The sequence below is a fragment of the Canis lupus genome, chromosome 26, assembly GCF_011100685.1.
Source record: "Canis lupus familiaris isolate Mischka breed German Shepherd chromosome 26, alternate assembly UU_Cfam_GSD_1.0, whole genome shotgun sequence".
NCBI lineage: Eukaryota > Metazoa > Chordata > Mammalia > Carnivora > Canidae > Canis > Canis lupus.
Window position 1 is genome coordinate 27,289,314 of NC_049247.1, and position 20,542 is coordinate 27,309,855.

Genomic DNA, 20,542 nt, shown 5'->3' on the forward strand with positions numbered 1-20,542 from the left:
TAGAAGAGTCGGGCTTCTGGAGAGATGGCAGCACCCAGATGGATGAGGTGTGAAGAGAAGGCGGGGGCGGGGGGGGGGAGGTAAGGGCAAAGCCGAGGTTGGCTGTAGTGCCTAGCATTGCCAGTGGGGCCCAAGTTCAATTAAAAAAAAAATAAAAAAGAAGAAGTGCAACCAGGAGTCCCCATGCCTCTGTGAAGCTGGCCTGAGGGACTATATTCCCCCTCCTCAAAATCTGAGACTGTTTTTCTGAGGGGGGGGCAGGAGGGGGAGCGGGCCTTGTCATGCATGTGGTCCTAAATCAGTTACCACAGGCCATAGGGAAGGTCGTGGTGGCTGAGAGTAACCAGGCAGTGAAGGCCAAGTAGTTTCCTGGGTCTGCCTTGCCATTCCCCCAGATATCCCCATGCCCTAGCCACTCCAGCTACCCAGACAAAACAATGTATGAATACCTAGGTACATACTAATGAGGCCACTGCGTTGATCTCCCATCCACCTAGGATCATCACCCAGAACAGATTTCAGCTTGGACTTGGAAACACTCATGCTCTCCTTGCCTCTGGCCTTCTGGATTCATTCAACAAATATTTGTCCTTGAGTGGTGCGGATGCAGCCCACACGCAGATATACTTAGTCTCTGGCTCATAAGGTTTAGGGTGAAAACAAAAAAACAAATAAATAAATAGGTAAATAAATAAATAAATCACCCAAACAAGAAGCTATTGTTTTAAAGTGCAGCAAGTTGTAACTAACTCTTTGAGGAAAACAAAGAGGCTGACATGGAAAGTTACAAAGGCCAGCAGGCTCTTCCCTGGTTGCTCAGGATCCCTATCTGAGGCCTTGGGAGGTTGAGAGGATCCTGTTTTTTTTTTTTTTTTTTTTAATATTTTATTTATTTGTTTGAAAGAAAGAGAGAGAACACAAGCAGAAAGAGTGGCAGAGCTGGAGAGGGAGAAGCAGTCTCCCCTCTGAGCAGGGAGCCTGACTTGGGGCTCCATTCCAAGTTCATGCTGACTGCAACTGATACACTAAAAAGATGGTATCTGTCATATTTGAAAGCAAAATGCAGGTCACACGATTGATTATATAATGCAATTCCTTCACATAAAATTAAATGTGAATATTTAATATATACCATTATTCACCCATTGCTTCAAATGATCCTTACAAATGTTTACCATATTCCAGGGAGGGAGGGAGAGGTACATGAGCTCTACCTTCTGAGATATACATAATAGGCAGGCCAAGATGTCCAGAAGATGGTCACTAAATACCATTGGTTATATTAAAATTTCTTTCTATATTTACTTGAACTTTTTCTATAATATTGTTTTCCTTGGCCAGTGATGAAAATAGAGCTATTTTCATTTTAGAAAATGAAAAAAAAAAAAACAAAAAACAAAAAACAAAACTCACCCTGCACTGAATTATAATGATCACAATGGAAACTTTTAAAACCTTTGCTGTGGGAAGACAGGGAGGGGAATGCATTTGAAGGAGCCTGTTCCACTATGTGTCTGGAGCTGAGGGAGGCTGAGTCTAGGCTGACTTGTGGGAAATGAGACAGAGGAAAATATTTTCTTCTATGATCTCCTAAAGTAAACCTGAAAAGGAAAGAATCTGGACTCTCCACCTAATTGTGCTGGGGATGAAAGTCATAGAGCACTTACCAATTATTTATTTTTTTAAAAGATTTATTTATTCATGAGACACAGAGAGAGGGAGAGAGAGAGGCAGAGACACAGGCAGAGGGAGAAGCAGGCTCCATGCAGCAGGCCTGACATGGGACTCCATCCGGGGTCTCCAGGATCACGTCCTGGGCTGAAGGTGGCGCTAAACCGCTGAGCACCCCCCACCCCACCCCCCACCCCGGGGCTGCCCAGCACTTATCAATTAATGGAAACATTGGCCTTTTGATTTTGCAGCCAGATCCATGCAAGGATGCTGTGAACTTTAATGCTTTCTTAATTTTCTTCAGTTGAAGACACCGAGGCTGGGATGGACAAGCCACTGGTCTAAGAGTTGGGGGCTCTGAAGTCATGGTGTGGGGCTCCTCCATGGGATTTCTCTAGGTTGTGCTCCCATGCTGCCCAGAGCACAGTAGGCTCCTGATTTAATAACACATCCCTGAAGTAGCCTCATGGACCCCTCAATCTGCTGCAAGATTAGGCTGATGGGGAAGGTCTTCAGGAGAATTCTGGATGGCTGGTGTACATTCCCTAGACTGTGTGTCCTGATTTGGGGGAACCACCATTTTTGAAAACTCTTGGGGTAGCTATGAATGAGCTCAGAGGGAACAGCTGGAGCCTTCAGACCATGGGCAGCATCCTTTCATCCCAGACTCAGGCTTCTGGCAGAGACTGGGCTTACTCAGGGCAGGAGAACCTTCCCCCAGGGTGGGAGAGAGACTAGCTGTGTGGGGATGGAAGCTCACTAGAAGGCCAAATTCTTGCTGACAACTGAGGGTGGTACTTCTGCAGTTCTAGGTCCTACAGATCCAGCCTTAAAGTAACTTCTTAGGAAAAGGATTAGATCCCCACCACCACCTTTCCAGCCTGCAGCAGAGCATCTGCATGCTCACCTGGGTGCTAAGCTTCAGCGTTTGGAGCAAAGGAGGAATTAAGAATTATCAGAGCTCAGGAGCAAATTTGCATGGAGACCCCTCTTGCATCTCAAAACATGCAGAGGGGATAAGAGAGCCTTGAATGTCCTGTCCAAGGGTTGGGGTCTCAGGAGACAGAGCTCTGAGATGTCTTCACCTTGGCCTTGGGTCCACTTCCCTTCCCCTTCTCACTTACGGCCCAAGTGAGTGTTCCCAAGGAAGAGGTCATGTGGGTGCCTAGACTGGCCCTTCTGTCCCTCTCCCCAGGTTCATCTGGATTACCCTCTCTGCATTTCTCCTTCCTCTGTGGGTCCTGGGCTCAGTCTGCCTTGACCCAACCTCCCTTTGTGCCTGGGACTTTGAGACAAACTGTCACAGCTCTTGCAATGGAAGCAGCAGCCACACTGGAACTTATAACCCTACCTCTGGCACCAGCAATGTCTGGAAAGGCCCCCACACTCCAGATAGATGCTGTGAGTTCTTTGCCTTCAGGGCTTCCAGCTCTGTCCTCAGGCTCTGAGTCTGGCAACACAGCCTCCAGTCCAATTTTGGACTGCACCCTGAGGACAAGGCTGATTATTACTGATTGTCCAGGGACAGCCAGAGCCCATTGAGAACTAAGATTAAAACCTGCATTAAGCGCTCCATGTTTTCAGAGCTTCACGCCAACTGGGCAGTCAGGCTGTGGTTTCTCCTGTCCCTTCTGCTCATCACCCCAGGGATATAGGTGCTTTGGGAGTGGGACCCCCTACCACTCCTGTTGCTCCTTATGATGCTGTGGTAAAGAGAAACAGTCTCCCAGGGGATATAGCCTTGCAAAACTGAAAATAAAACTCCCTTCTTCCTCTCTGGCCTTGGGATGCAGACTCTCTCCCTCTTCAGTGGCAAGACCTGAGGAAGAACAAGGGTTCTCATTGGACTAAGACAGTTCAGGGTCCATGTCATCTGAAGACATCTCTCTACACCTCAGCGTGGGTTCATGTACTCCTGCACTCAGCAACACAGATCTCCATTCTACCTGACTCTAGGTGGGTTGGACCAAAGTGGCCCCGTGATCCGGTATTATTATCCAGTTTTCTACTGCTGTGTAAGAAATTACCACACATCAGGGGAGGAGGGGCAAGATGGCGGAAGAGTAGAGTCTCCAAGTCACCTGTCCCCACCAAATTACCTAGATAACCTTCAAATCATCCTGAAAATCTATGAATTCGGCATGAGATTTAAAGAGAGACCAGCTGGAATGCTACAGTGAGAAGAGTTCGTGCTTCTATCAAGGTAGGAAGACGGGGGAAAAAGAAATAAAGAAACAAAAGGCATCCAAGGGGGAGGGGTCCCAAGAGGAGCCAGGCTGAGGCCGGGGCGAGTGTCCCCAGGACAGGAGAGCCCCGACCCGGAGAAGCAGGAGCTGCACCAACCTTCCCAGGCGGAAAGGCCTCGCAGGGAGTTGGAGCAGGACCCCAGGAGGGCGGGGATGCCCTCGAGCTCCCTGGGACAGTAACAGGCACCTGCGCCCCGGGAGAGTGCGCCGAGCTCCCTAAGGGCTGCAGCGCGCACGGCGGGACCCGGAGCAGCTCGGAGGGGCTCGGGCGGCGGCTCCGCGGAGGGGGCTGCGGGGCGGGAGCAGCTCGGAGGGGCTCGGGGGGCTCCGCGGAGGGGGCTGCGGGGCCGGAGCATGAATCCAATGGCGCAGACCCCGGAGCACAGGGCGCCGGGACACAGCCCAGGATCCGGCCTCCCCCTGGGACAGGCAGAGGCCAGGAAGGCCCAGGACCGCAAGGCCCCAAGCTGAGCAGATCAGCGGCCCCACCCTGGAGCCTCCAGGCCCTGCAGACAGAGAGCTCTGTAGTTCCTGCGGGAGCTGAATCCAGGGCTCCAGAGCTGGCCCCACCACTGGGGTTGTTCCTTCTGGGGCCTCACCGGGTGAACAAACCCCACTGAGCCCTGCACCAGGCAGGGGCAGAGCAGCTCCCCCAAGTGCTAACACCTGAAAATCAGCATAACAGGCCCCTCCCCCAGAAGACCAGAAATTACCACACATCATAGTGGCTTGAAGCAACACCCATTTATTACTCCACTTTCCCTGAATCAGCTTAGCTGGGTCCTCTGTTCAGGGTCTCCCCAAGCTAAAATCAAAGTATGGTGGCTGTGTTCTATTCCAGGAGCTCAACTGAGAATCTGCTTCCAAGTTAATTGACAGAGTTCATTGCCTTGCTGGTGTGTGACTGAAGCCCTGGGTTTTAAGTCCCTCACTCCTAGTTCCTGGACATGACTCACAGCATCCTGTTTGCTTTTCCTTCTTCCTGACCAGCAGAGGGACCTCTTTTTCCAGTTTGCTAACAGACTTTAAAAAAAATTATTATTTTAAATTGAAGTATAGTTTATACATAATGTTATACTGGTTTCAGCAGTACAGTGTAGTGACTTAGCAATTATGCCATGCTCACCACAAAGGTAACTTCCATCTGTCCCCTACAAGGCTTTTAAATAACCTATTATATTCTCTATGCTATACTTTTCATCCCCATAACTGGAAGCCTATACCTCCCCCTTCCCTTTGCCCATTTTGCCTCCACCCCCAACCTCACCTCCCGGCAACCACCAGTTTGTTCTTTGTATTTATGGGTCTGTTTCTGCTTTTTTGTTCTTTTTTTCATTTGTATTGTTTTTTTATTTGTTTCTTGGCTTTTGTTTTGTTTTTCTTTAGATTCCATGTACATGTGAAATCATATAGTGTTCGTCTTTCTCTGACTTATTTCACTTAGCATAATGCCCTCTGTACTGTAAATTGTAAGACCTTGTCAGGAGGGAATCTCATATCACGTAATATAATCATGGGAGTCACATCTGGCCACGTTTTCCATTTAATGTAACCTAATCAAGGAGAGACATGCCATCACTTTTGCCATATGCATCTACTGGAAGCAAATCATAGGTTCTTCCTAAATTCTAGATGAAGAGATTATGCAAAAGTCATCACAGGGTGCATCTTCCACAGTCCTCATACAAGGAGACTCCCAATCCATTTTTAAGTTCAAGTCTATTTTTAAAGCCTCTTATGAGAAATCTCTGCAAGAGGGCACTGGGTGGCTCAGTGGTTGAGGGCCTGTCTTCAGGGGTCCTCGGATGGAGTTCTGCATCAGGCTTCTTGCAGGGAGCTTGCTTCTCCCTCTGCCTATGTCTCTGCCTCTCTGTGTCTCTCATGAATAGATAATTTTTTTTTTTAAAGAAAGCTCTGCAAGTTTTGTTGAGGGAAAAGCAAGAAACAGGAGGCTTTGGTCTTAAACTTTTAGTGTCCCTACAGTCATATCTTTTAGTTTACCAAGCAGGGGAATATTTATGTGACTGACCCTGTTCTGCCCCCTAATAGCCCCTCCCCTCTGCTCTCTGAAACCAGGTCTTACACCTATATGCACATCTTTCATGTACAAAGGGCTCCTGTATGCTTCCAACTTTAAATCTCTGTGAAGGCAGTTTTTTTTAGACACTTCAACCAAAGCAGCATATTGCGACAAACTCAATGCAGAAGACCTTGTGCACATCCAACCGTTTTGCATTAAGCCAGACATTGAAAAGATTTGCACAAATGTTAAAAACAATGCAATGCATCATGAATTTTTTTCCTAATTTTTGACTGTAGTCTTATTTTATTGCACTTTTAAGATTATATTGTTTCGTTTCATTTTGTTTTGTTTTACAGATTGAGGGGTTGTGGCAATCCTGTATGAGCAAGTCTACCTGTGCCACTTTTCTAATAGCATTTGTTCGCTTTGTGTCTCTGTGTCACATTTTGGCAATTCCCACCATACTGAAAACTTTTTCATTATTATTATATTTGTTGTGGTGAACTGCGATCAGTAATTGTGACTCACTGAAAGCTCACATGATGGTTAGCAGTTTTTAGCAATATTTTTAATTAAGTTATGGACTTTTTTTAGACATAATGCTATTGCACACTTAATAGACTACATAATGCTATTGCACACTTAATAGACATAATGCTATTGCACACTTAATAGACTACAGTGTAACATAACATTTATATGCACTGGGAAACCAAAAAAAATTTGACTGACTTTATTGATATTTGTGATATTAATTTAGCGATATTCACTTTACTGTGGTGGTCTAGAACCAAATCCACAGTGTATTCAAGATATGCTTGTACATAACAAAATATATATCACTTATATGTACTTACATGTACTTGGCTTAGATTGTTACGTGTAATTAAACTAATAAAGCTTTTAAAAATGTTTTTCAATTTTAATTAATCTGGTAAATGCTCAAAATGTTATCCACATGGACAAAAGCTTTGGGGATCCTTAGTAATTTTCAATAGTATAAGAAGATGCTGGAACCAAAAAGTTTGAGAACTGTTTACTTGGGACAGTTCTTTACAAAACAATAAAAGAATAGCTTTTCCCAAATGGTGATATGCCTAGTGATGATTCTTTTCTCTGTATATAGCTGTATTATTAATGAACCTCATGCTAGCCATCCTAACAAAGAGTTTGTGAGTACGGTCATGACATAACCTCGGGCATTTTCCAAGGTCCCTGTGGTTGCTGTATGGTCCTTGTGGGAGATCCTGGCTTACATATGAGTGGCTTTATGGACATCTTGGGGGTAAAATCAGCAGGGCTTGCTTTTGAAGAGAATTCAAGTCATAAGGGTAAGTGAAGGGTCAAAGGTATCACCTGGAACTTCAGCTTGACCACCTGACATTGGGAAGAATGAGAAAGAAATAAATATGAAAACATACCTAAGAAGTCTTTGGGGCCATGTTAGATTTGCCATGTCTCTACTTCTGGGTACTAAAAACAAGTACAACGAGCCACATGCAAAATAATCCTCTTCACATAAAACCATAAATATACACAATATTTATTTTCTTCCATTCATTCAATAACTAGCTACCAATGCTTTCCACGGACTTTATAATACTTTGGGAGTGTTGGGCAGAGAATCATGAACAGAGCATTAAAAATCTTGGTCTTGGGGATCCCTGGATGGCGCAGCGGTTTAGTGCCTGCCTTTGGCCCACGGCGCGATCCGGGATCGAGTCCCACGTCGGGCTCTCGGTGCATGAAGCCTGCTTCTCCCTCTGCCTATGTCTCTGCCTCTCTCTCTCTCTCTCTGTGACTATCATAAATAAATTTTTAAAAAATTTAAAAACCTTGGTCTTAATCGATTATGCCTAATTTATGCTGGCAAGCATTCTTTTGGATGCACAATGATGTGTCTGTAACATGGACTCTAAAAGAGGAAGACTCTGGCAAGAATTTTGTTTTTAATTTTAATAATATATTTTGTTGTCAAAGGTAGAATGCATATTGGATTGTGGTGAATAATACTGTGTTGAAATATTGTTTTAACATATAGTCAATATTTTAAAGGTCATTAACGAGATATTTTTCCTTCATTTTTCTAGCACTAAGTCTTCTAAATCTTTCACTGTTCATTGCAATTCAATTGCTAAATTTTAATCAGTAATGCTTTGGTTGAAAAAGTAGATTCATTCACATACTCAAGTTGCTCCAAACAATAACTGAATGATCATATTTAAAATTTAAATTTAGACTGAGTTAAATTAAAAATTAAATCTCCCAGATTCACTAGATCTATTTCAAGTGCTCAATAACCACATATGGCTAGTGGCTACCATATTGGTCACTGAGCCCCTGAGCATCTATTATGTGCATCACAATGGATGAGACAGGGATGAGTCAGATATAACCTGTTTCCATGGGTCAGGGAGAGGGTAGTAGTGTCAGTAGGATTGTGACCCAGGAGAAGCCATGGTAAATAGTGTGTTTACCTCTGTGTGGCAGATGCAGCCACAATCAGGGACACAGCAAGAAGCCCTTTTTGGGCACCAGGGTCCCTTGCCACCATCCAGGGGCTCACTAAGTTCTGTGCTGAGCAGAGGTTGGTGGACTCTGCCCAGTCTCAAGGAGGATGAGGGTTAGGCTCACTGGCATGCTCAACCACTCCTAACTGAGATCCTAAAGACCCTAAGAGATGAAGGAATGCCTTACTATATGCATATATATATAATGAATGTTTCAGACTGCTGTGGAACTCTTGAGTGAACTTGGACTTACTTCTGGAGTCCTGTGGTTTCAGCTCTTCTCCCTTGAGCAACCTCTGCTCAGCAGTTCTGTCTCCCTGGGGACCTTGCCTCAGATCTACTTTGAAACAGATCTATCTGGGTCACAGGTCTCTGGGAAAACAAACTCATCACTGCTGGGTCACAGGTCCCAGAATATGGATGCCATCCAATGCATGGAAGGCAGGAGCATGGGACCCAAAGAGTCTTGTCTAGTGTCTTCAGGATGCTGCCAGCACAAATTGATGGTGAGGAGGCACTTAGAATAATGACCCCAGTAAAGGACCATCTTGAACATAATGTGGTGAAAGCCAGGTTGAATACATGGATGTCACCAGATCACAGGTGCCTCTTCATTTCAGTGATAACTTTCCCAATTGGTTCCTTGATCAGTGAAAAGTTAGCTGATGGATTTGTCTGCTGTGCCATCCTCTTCCCAGCTGGGATTCCAGTTATCCCACTAGGTGAAAGAATGAAGAAGTCATCCTCCCCCTGTATACCATGTATATTTGCCCAGTTCACTGTGGAACTTCTGAAAAGATCTAGGCCTCCAGTGGATGCTTCACTCGTCTTATTTTCTCCTCCTGGAGCAGTAAATACTTCACAGGTACTGACAGGGGAGTCCTCTCCTCTCCCTGCTGGTGTCACATCCCGATCCCCCCATTATTTGTCCTTTGTTTCTGTAACTCTGGCCAGAGGCTTGGCCTGGCATCTTCGCAGATATCCAAGGAGGAAAAAACAGGAGGTTGAGAGCAGCTGCCCAGGATGTCCTGGAGACTTCACACTGGCAACCCCTCTGTGCCTGTGATGGAAGGGATGGAATCCTTTAAAAAAGAAACCCTCTGGGGACAAGTGTGAGAATGCATTGGTGACTTCCTAAAATATCTTTAAGTGAGGAAGGAAAATGTCCTCTTGAGTTTATGGTGACACTTACTTGAATGGAGAGCAATAGTGAGAGCCCGAGGAGCTAGGTTGTGAGCAGGACAGGATTGCACCACTGCATATTTCTAGAACTTTTGTTTTTCTTGGAGTTGTCCCTTTGTGAAGGCTTAAGTGGTATTAATAGCCTCCCAAGTTTCCCTCAAAATTGAAAGTATTTAAAGAAAAGGGCAGAGAGGCTGTTAAAGAGTGACTTTAAAAAATTGGTTGCGGGGCAGCCTGGGTGGCTCAGCACTTTAGTCTGACTCAGCACTTTAGTCTTCAGTCCAGGGTCTGATCCTGGAGACCAGGGATCGAGTCCCGTGTCAGGCTCTCTGAATAAAGTCTGCTTCTCCCTCTGCCTGTGTCTCTGCCTCTCTCTCTCTCTCCCTGTGTCTCTCATGAATGAATAAATAAAATCTTTAAAAAATTGGTTGCAGAGAGCTCCTATTTCTGTGCCATATCAGGGTATGACTGTGCAAAACAGACTATGAACAGCCCCTCAGAGCATTTCCTGCACATACACCTCAGTGGGATTTGGAGGCTAGAGTGGTAGCCTGAGTACTGGTCCCAAAAAATACCAGTTCTAATCATTGGAAATTGCAAATGTTACCTTATATGGCAAAAAAGGACTTCACAGATGTGATTAAAGATCTTGAGGTAGGGACAGTGTCAATTAATTTTATGTGCCAACTTCACTGGCCATGGGGAGCCCAGATTCAACGTGATTTCCTGGTATGTCTGTGAAAGTGTTTTATTTTCCTTTTTAAAAATATTTTATTTATTTATTCATGAGAGAGACACACACATAAGGCAGAGGGGGAAGTACACTCCCCATAGGGAGCCCAATGGGGACTTGATCCCTGGACCCAGGATCATGCCCTGAGCCAAAGGCAGACACTCAACCACTGAGCCACCCAGGTGCCCATGAGAGTGTTTTCAATTGTGTAGTGGGGATTAGCATTTGAACCCATGAACTCAGTAGAGTGGGTTGTCCTCTCCCATGTGTCTGTCTCACTGTTGAGTTAGGACATCTCCTATCATCTCCTCTGTTCTCAGACTGGGATTTGCAACATCAGCTCCTCTGGTTCTCGGGTCTTCAGCCTCAGACTGAATTAAATCAATAGCTTTCCTGGGTCTTCAGCTTGCAGACTGTGGGACTTCCCAACCTCAAGAACCACATGAGCCAATTCGTGTGGCTGTGTATATGGGTCTCTATATCTCCTATTGCTTTTCCAGAGAACCCTGACTAGTCAAGGTCAATGCCAAGTCAAGGGACATTATCCTGGATCATCTGATGCTCCATAAATATAATCACAAGTGTCCTTTTAAGAGGAAGGTGGAGGCAGGTTTACATACAGAAAAGGGGAGGGAAATGTGACCACAGATGAGTGATTGGCATCATGTAGCTACCAGCCAAGGAATGGTGGTGGCCTATAGTAGCTGGAAGAGTGAGGAATCTAATTCTTCCCTGGGACCTCCAGAAGGAGCCAGCCCTTCAGACTCTTTAATTTCAGCCCTGAAAGCCTCATTTTGGAATCTGGGCTCCTGGAACTATAAGAAAATAATTTTCTGCTCTTTGAAACCCCTAAGTTTATGGTGAAGTTGTTACAGTGAAGATAGGAATCTGATATAGCCGGGTACCACACATTTTGAGATCTTCTCCAAATATCATGCCCTTTTTTTTTTTTAAATTTTTATTTATTTATGATAGTCACAGAGAGAGAGAGAGGCAGAGACATAGGCAGAGGGAGAAGCAGGCTCCATGCACCGAGAGCCCGATGTGGGATTCGATCCCGGGTCTCCAGGATCGCGCCCTGGGCCAAAGGCAGGCGCCAAACCGAGGCGCCACCCAGGGATCCCATGCCCTTTTAATTTGTACTGTGTAAGTTTTCTTTGTGCTCATGCCCTCCCACTGATAAACTTCAGGCATACATGGAATTAGTCTTTAATATTCTCCAGTAAATTCCTTTGGTTTTATAGGTTACAAGTTATGTCTAATTCAAATAATCATTTTATTTCTTATTTTGAAACCATTGTACTTCTTACATTTGCATCATGATTGATGGTGTGGGCAAATTATTCTAGAACAAATTAAATAGAATAGTTATTCCTGTATCTTGGAGTGCCTGAAAATCCTGCAGTAATAGACTACTAAAGAGGAACCCTCTGTTGAGGTCTTGCAGGAAGCACCCAGAACCTTCTATTGATTTCCATGGGTCTTCTCCCTTGTAGATCTCACACAATGGGGATTGTCCCCCCAACCAGCACAACTTCCAGTCTGGTGGTAGGCCTCTGACACTGTTATTCACCCACAGGCATTTTATTGTTATTATTCAGCCTCTGAGGGTATGCTGATTTCAAAACATGCCCATAACAACAGGCATATGATTTTTTGTTTTTTTGTTTTTTTAAGATTTTATTTTATTTACTAATTAGAGACACACACAATGAGAGAGAGAGGCAGAGGGAGAAGCAGGCTCCATGCAGGGAGCCCAATACAGGATTCGATCCCAGGTCTCCAGGATCACGCCCTGGGCCCAAGGTGGCTCTAAACCTCTGAGCCACCAGGGCTGCCAAACAGGCATATGATTTTTGAAGGCTCTTCCCCCTAATACCTGAGGTTTTTCCACAATTGGCCAGAGGTTCACATGCTTGGAGTTTCTAAATGTGTTGTATGTTATAGTGGAAATATTTTGTGCATACAAAGTCCTACTCCATAGGACTTCTCATTCCTAGCCTTTATACGAGACTATTGACTAAGAGAAGTGGAAGTTACCATTTGCTGATGGACCAGCGAAGTGGATGAAATGATGAGTGTCCCAGATCTCGTGAAAGTCACGTCATCCCTGTCGCCGGAGATACAGACAGTTCTTATCTGCCAGTGCTCTCCTGAAACTGACTTCTCAGGAGGGATTTGCCCTCTCAAAGTCATGCCCCTTCCTGGGCAGCCTGTATGCAGTGACTAGTGGATGCACCTATATACAATCCAGGCTGTCTGCCTGCAACATGGAAGCACCTGAAGGACTGCCTCAGTTCCAGGGCACCCCCTCGCATTGGCAAAGACTGCACCACAGCCCAACTAGGGCAACCAAGAATGAGCTTCTCAGATCTGCCTGCCGAAAGAAACCTGCCTCCAGGATGCCAGCAACTGGCAGCCTCCAGGCACATGTGTCTCCAGCATCTACCTTAGCTTTCTAGTTGAGGGTGTGTACTCCCTGGGCAGCTGCCTGGCAATGACTGAGCATGTCGATGTGCAAGGGCTTGCCGATTCCGCAAAGCTGAGATTCTTCTTCCATGCTTATCTTTGCTCTGGAGCTCTCCATGGGGAAGGCTGAGATTTTCTCCCTGCTGCTCTAAGTTCAGAGGCTCTAACTCTCCAACCTCCCTTGTGACCCTTCTCCCTTCTCAGGGGACACATCTGCACTGCTGTCTATAGACTCTCCCTGATGACTCCTGCTTTCTCTTTCTTTTAATCTTCCCAGGTGCTGTCTTCCCTTCATTTCCTACATGTCCCTCTCTGACTTGGTAGTGCCTCTGGGAGAGGCTGAAGTATCATACCACGGGCTCTCATTCCCTGATCCTGCTCTTTTTTCTCCCTTGCATGGGGCAGGGTGATGCCAACAGACTCCCCAATACCTTTATGTTCCCACTTCCACTTCAGCATCAATGTCCAGGAAACCCAGCCTGCAACAGGTGGTATCAGGAGGGTAACCGACTAGCCTGGTTTGCCTGAGACTGATGAATGTCTCAGGAAAGGGAATGATCAGGCCTAAACTGGGACAGTTCTGGGCTACTCTAGCTGCAGGACTGTCTGAAAAAGGAAACGTAGAAATGGGATTCCAGAGCAACGAAGACTCCAATTGGGGGAGTAGGGATGGGAGCACACAGAACAATGCAGTTTAGATTTTTACTGGAGGTGAATAAGGATGTTTTACTTGTAGGAGGAAATGCAAAAGCAAGGCAGTGTGTCAAACATTTGAGAAATTTAAGGAAAAGAGTACTTTTAAGGAATGTGGGGACAACCCTACTGCTTTCACTCTAGGAAGAGTGTTGCTATGTGCATCTGATAATTTGTAGAAGTTAAAAGGCTGGGAGTGAAAATCATCAAGGACAAACTGAGAGTGAAAGCCAGAAGTCCTTGTTGGTTGAAAAAGACTCTTACCTGTGCAGACAGAGGTCAGGAAAAGCTGAGGTCCAGAACTAAGTCCTAAGAGTAGCAGACCTCTACAGAACCTCTCCACTGGGCAACTTTGCTATGCCAGTTCAGGGCCTTGCACCGATAACTACTGGGTCCTGAATCACAAGAAGGGGACACATGGATCCAAATACTCAAAAGTCCTTGAATTAATTATTTTCCCTGATATATCCAAGCCCCCTCTTAATCATTAGGGCCCATCCTTACCTTCCCTTTGCTTGAAGATGGATTGGAAACTTGTGACCCATGAAATAATGCTCATGTCCCTCAGCACCCTGGGATCCACCCCCTCCTGCCATGCAGGCCTGTGGACAATAAGTAGGATTATGTCACCACAAAACCTGGACAGGAGTGTGAAGAGCTGGCTCGGCAGGGACAGGAGCTGCAGAACCAGCCAACATGTATGGTAGGACCTGGAAAAACATGCGTTCAGGGCTGGATTGTGAAGGTGCAGGATCAAGAGACAAAAGCTCAGATTGGATGCGGGGAGTTTATCTACAAGAAGCACTCTCAACTGGCAAGGATGTTGAGAGAGTCTGCAAGCTCCCTGCCAGGATGACAACCCTTAGAAAGACTAAGAAAACTATGGCTTCAGAAGCATCTAGGAGTGGCTCTACCTGGTTAAGCTGGACAGCTCCTCAGGGAAGGTGAGCCTCAGGAGGGTCTGGCAGACACCAAATTTATTGTGAGCAGTGAGGAATGTGCTGCCAGAGAAGTTCAGTGGGTGGCTGTCCTCTAGGTCAGGGCCAGGTAGGGGAAGGCAGGAAAGGAAGAGCTTCAGAGATAGCAATAGGGGATGGCAGGACCTGAAAGGGATAGAAGCATGTTGGTGAAGCTTAACCAGAGAAGTCAAGTGAGTGGCAAAGAGGGAGGTGCCAGTAAGGGTGCCTGACCTTGGAGGGTATTGGAAATGGTCAAGAGTACAGAGCCCCTCAGGGCAAAACAGATGGGCCACTAAGGAAGGTACTGCTCACCCTGTGATCTGCACAAGTAGGGAAGGGGGGCCAGGAGCCTGAGAGCCAACCTCAATAAGTTCCCTAGAAAGTGGGATCTGCAGTGTCGTCATTCTGAAGCAGAGTACTGACTTCCTATATGAGTTTCTTTGTGGCAGCTGCGACAAATCACAGATAAGACAGCATTCATCAAGGGGAATTTATTCCCTTACAGTTCTAGAGGCCAGAGGTCTGAAATCACCAACATTGGGCTGACATCAAGCTCTCATTGGGAGCCACACTCCCTCCAGAGGCTCTAAGAGTGAATCCATTCTTGCCTTTTCCAGTCGCTGGCCACTATTCCTTGGCTTGTGGCTCCATCACTCTATGTCTGCTTCCTCCTTCATGTGGCTATCCCCTGTGTGTGTGTATGTGTATTGTCCCTGTGTCTCTCTTGTAGGGACACTTGTGATGTGATTTATGGTCCAACTGAATAATCCAGGAAACTCTTCCCGTCTGAAGATATTTATTTATTTATTTATTTATTTTTAAATTTTTATTTTATCCATTTATGATAGGCACACAGTGAGAGAGAGAGAGAGAGGCAGAGACACAGGCAGAGGGAGAAGCAGGCTCCATGCACCGGGAGCCCGACGTGGGATTCGATTCCGGGTCTCCAGGATTGCGCCCTAAGCCAAAGGCAGGCGCCAAACCGCTGCGCCACCCAGGGATCCCCAGAAGATATTTAATTTAATTATATCTGCATAGGACCCATCCCCAAATGTGGTAACAATTACAGGACATTATAAATGATTGCACCTAATATCTTTGCTCATACAACTTTGAGTTAAAAAAAAAAATCATCCATCTCTTCCAGGGTGGAACCAGAGTCCGAGATGGTCCAGACAGGACTCCCTTCTGACAAGGGGTCCTTGGAGTTGGACCCTCAGGCTGTCCAACTTCTCCCTACCTGCCAAGAAGGCAAAATCTTTTCCAGGGTTCCTGGGATCTCCTCAGTTTCTCCCCTCCTGAGTTTTATGTCAGACATTTAAAAACTCCAAAATGTTTTCTCTTTGGCCCGTTTCTCTCCTGCACATCTAATACCAGGATTGGCTTCCATTTTTATCCACTGTTCTTCTTGCTCTGAACTGAGGCCTGCCTCCCAGGCAGTGATCCATTGACCAGGGTCCCCTGGTGTCCGGAGCGGGCGAGTGTGGCAGGTGACCGATTCCATTTCTGGTGGAACTTCAGGAACTGATCCATTGAGCATGAGGTGGATTACATGGAACATCAGGGTTGGGGGGTAGAGAGCAAATTCCATTTGGGAAGGAGAGAAACAAATGATAAAAGGGAAGCTGAGCAGAGAGTGGGGACACTCTCTGCCTTATCCTTGGTGTTGGGCTGTCCCAGCTGAGCCGACAGGGGGCAACAAGAGCCTAGATTTGGGGACTGCAATGACCTCCCCGCCCAAGGTCCTGCTGAGGTTTCTCCTGGCCCATGGGAGGTTCCAAGGCCTTCTTTCTCCCCAGTCTCCCCTAAGGAGAAAAACTCAAGGCTCTTGTCCTCACTCTGTCCCTTCTCCACATACAGCAGTAACCACCCCTAGGACTCAGTCCCAGACCAAATCTCAGGTCACTGCAGAGAACGGGGTCAGAGGGATATGTCACCTTTCCTTAGGGAGAGGTGGAAAGAGAATGCCACTTTCCCAGCCAGTCTTTGGTTTCTGGAAAAGCGACTACTGGAGTTTTCCTCGGTTCATCTGGAAGCCTCTGCTCACTCTCTTCATTCAGAGCAAGGATGAGTAAGTCCTCAGTCTGGTCCGCAGCCAGAATTGTGTTTTCCTGGAAGAGGTAAAGTAAGAAACAGAAGGTCCTCTGCCCCTTCCCTCCTTCAAGCCACGAGTGACTATAAAGGGAAACCAAGGGAGCTTGGTGTTTGACAGGCTGAAAAAATTGCATTTCTATGTGTAATCTCCTCAAACCTGGCTGGGAATATATATATAATTAATCATAATTAATTAATTAATTAATTAAAATTATACACATATATATGTATGTAATTTTTAAAACATGTCTGATTATAGCCTGGAGACTCTTTGGGCAAATGTCTTAGCTCAGCTTCCCTACCTGAGCTCTCTCCTTGATTCATTCCACAAACAGGATTACTGACTGGGCTCTTGGGGCACATTTCTGTGTCCTCAGAAAGATCCAGACATGTGAGATATGAGAATATGGGCATTTCAGGCAGAGGAATAGCCCATGCAAAGGCACTGAAGTAGAGGGAAGATGGCCAATGAAGGAATAGAAAGAAATCTACTGGGCTGGGGAGTAGCCCACTGGGAACTCAGAGGAGGAGGATTCATGGGGAGCTGTGGGCAGCAGATAGATCACATGATGACTGAAAACTTGGTGTAGAGGGTAAGTATTTTTATAAATGAAAAGAGAATATGTTTGAGGATTTTCCATAATTTATACACAAGTTTTGATAGTTAGTTCTCAAAGTTTTTACCTCAAACTGATTCCTTCCTAGAAAGCACAACTAGGTTAAGTAACTCTCTATAGGAGAAACTTTACCTCAGGAAGACGCATAGCTTGGAAGCGAGTCTTTCTCAGTGTACGCAAAGAAGATGTTAGGAAGAAAGTTCCATGTTCCCTGTGACACCAAAACATGCCCCGAAGAGAGGTCCCTGGAGCTGGGTGCTCAGGCTAAACCTGGCCCCATCCCCTTTTCCCACTTATTCAATCACTAGAATTCACTTCCTGATTTCCGCTAGGTGGTTCTCAATCCTACAGAGCTTTCTCTTCCTCAGGCAATATTTCTTCTTTCTACATTTTGAGAAGCCAATCTATCTTCACCTACTCTCATTTTTTTTCACCCAGCCTTCCTACTGGGGTTGGTTTCTTTAACATCTAATGTTTCTTCAGCCCTGTGCCCAGAGATGCCTCACAAGCAGTATCCCGAGCCAAGGCTGTGGTGGGAAATGCTGAATAGTTGTGAAGTGAATGCTGGACCACGTGGTATGGCAGTTGGCACATTCCATGGACCAAAGGAAATGTTTTTGGACAAAAGGAAACGCGCTTTTGGGGATAGAAGAGATCAGAGGGCCTGGCACTGAACTGGATGGGGAAGGAGGAAGACTAGAGTGGGAGCAGAGGAGGGATTTCCAGCTCCCACTCAGCTGCCTTCTCTGGTGCCTGGGATGCATCTTCTGAGGCCACCAGAGGGCAGCAAGGGCCTGGATTGATTGATTGATTGATTATTTTATTTACTTATTCATGAGAGACAGAGACATAGGCAGAGGGAGAAGCAGGCTCCCCACAGGGAGCTCAAGCACGTCGGAACTCCAGGATCAAACTTTGAGCCTAAGGCAGAAGCTCAACTGCTGAGCCACCCAGATATCACAAGAGGCCTGGATTTAGAGAAGGGATTTTCTGTGGCTTAAACTGTCCACAGGAAATGTCAAGAGCTGCTTCTCACTGAGTCTCACTGAGGCCCCAAAGTGTTGTGTCCCCCACACAAATCATATTCTCAGAGAGCTAAAAAACAACCCAGGGCTCAGCCACAGGCCCCAGTCTCAAACCACCACAGAGACAGAGGAAGAAGTAATGAATGATGACCCATCCTGAGGGCAGAGAAAAGAGTTGAGGGGGATCATGGCCCGCAGCTCTGCTTGTAGACCCAGGAAATGGGGCAACTGGATCAGTTAGCCAGCTAAGTACTCTGTCCTCATTTTTGCTTCACACACTGTAGAGGAGAAGCCCTGAGATTTCTTTCTTTCTTTTTTTTTTTTTAGAGTTTTTTTTGTTTGTTTTTATAATAAATTTATTTTTTATTGGTGTTCAATTTGCCAACATACAGAATAACACCAAGTGCTCATCCCGTCAAGTGCCCCCCTCAGTGCCCGTCACCCATTCACCCCCACCCCCTGCCCTCCTCCCCTTCCACCACCCCTAGTTTGTTTCCCAGAGTTAGGAGTCTCCATTTTCTGTCTCCTTTTCTGATATTTCCCACACATTTCTTCTCCCTTCCTTTATATTCCCTTTCACTATTATCTATATTCCCCAAATGAATGAGAGCATATAATGTTTGTCCTTCTCCGATTGACTTACTTCAGTCAGCATAATACCCTCCAGTTCCATCCACGTTGAAGCAAATGGTGGGTATTTGTCATTTCTAATGGCTGAGTAATATTCCATTGTATACATAAACCACATCTTCTTTATCCATTCATCTTTCGATGGACACCGAGGCTCCTTCTACAGTTTGGCTATTGTGGACATTGCTGCTAGAAATATCGGGGTGCAGGTGTCCTGGTGTTTCATTGCATCTGAATCTTTGGGGTAAATCCCCAACAGTGCAATTGCTGGGTCGTAGGGCAGGTCTATTTTTAACTCTTTGAGGAACCTCCACACAGTTTTCCAGAGGGGCTGCACCAGTTCACATTCCCACCAACAGTGTAAGAGGGTTCCCTTTTCTCCGCATCCTCTCCAACATTTGTGGTTTCCTACCTTGTTAATGTTCCCCATTCTAACTGGTGTGAGGTGGTAAACTCAACACCAAAGAAACAGCCCTGAGATTTTTTACTCAGGAACCACCAGATTCTCACCACAGGAAATATAAGGATATCTGTGGGTTATATCTGTTTCCAGGGCACTGCCATGGGCTTAATATGCCCTGTCTGACACCATGTTCAAGAGCTTTAAGTCTTGACTAACCTCTGCTGCCCAGGGATGCTCAAGTATATAAAACAGAAGACCAGGTCAGAGCAGTGAAGAGAGGCAGGTGCCTCTTCTGAGGCAGGGGGAGGGAATAAGAGGTCTAGGGGACCCAGGACTGAAGTCTCAGAAGTCAGTGCACTTGGGGCATCTTCTTCATAGCCTGAGCTCTGGTCCTTCTTACACTCCTCACTCGGGACACAGGTGAGGTATCCAGGGAAGGGGCCTCAGGGACATTTGGGCTGATTATTTGTCTGCCCCTCAGACTCACTTGGGACCCCAGCACTGAACTCACCAGAGTATGTTCTTTCTCTTTCCAGGGTCCTGGCCCAGTCTGCCCTGGCTCAGCCTCCCTCGGTGTCTGGGACACTGGGACAGACCATCATCATTTCCTGTACTGGAAGCGGCAGTGACATTGGGAGGTATAGTTATGTCTCCTGGTACCAAGAGCTCCCAAGCACGTCCCCCACACTCCTGATTTATGGTACCAATAATTGGCCATTAGAGATCCCTGCTCGCTTCTCTGGCTCCAAGTCTGGAAACACAGCCCCCATGACCATCTCTGGGCTTCAGGCTGAAGATGAGGCTAATTATTACTGTTGCTCATATACAACCAGTGGCACACACACAGTGGTTGAAGTTCATGGGGAAGGGAGATCAAAACCTGCCCTGTGCTTACAGGCTCCCTCCTTGATCTGAAGATACTTCCTAACCCTTTACAGTGGAAGCTTCATGCAATATGGTCTTGAGAATTCAGGTGTCTCTGCTCCTCTTTCTTCTCAAATTAAAGTAAATGAAACATACTCTGCCAAAGGTCTGGAAAATGACAGAGCCTATTTGCTTCCAGGACATGGTCCTAGAGAATCACTCTTTCCAACTCTGCAGTGGTAGGAACTGTGTCAACATGAGCAGAGTTGGGTAAGAGGGACCATTGCCTATTCAAGTGAGTATCCTTCTAATATGGAACCACAACTGAGAAAGTAGTTAGTATGTTAATAATAGAGAACCTTCCAAATAATCATGAGTATAGATATTGTGTGAACAGAATGGCTCCAATATGACATGCCTGGG

General features: G+C 46.0%; 1 protein-coding gene and 1 gene segment (V, D, J or C); both read left to right on the plus strand.

The window, feature by feature from the left end:
* LOC119869150 (immunoglobulin lambda-1 light chain-like) overlaps positions 1 to 20,542 on the plus strand; it is a 1,083,218-nt gene that overhangs the window by 648,002 nt on the left and 414,674 nt on the right. The window lies entirely within an intron of this gene.
* The window catches only part of LOC119866215, a 743,285-nt gene that overhangs the window by 349,053 nt on the left and 373,690 nt on the right, over positions 1 to 20,542 (plus strand).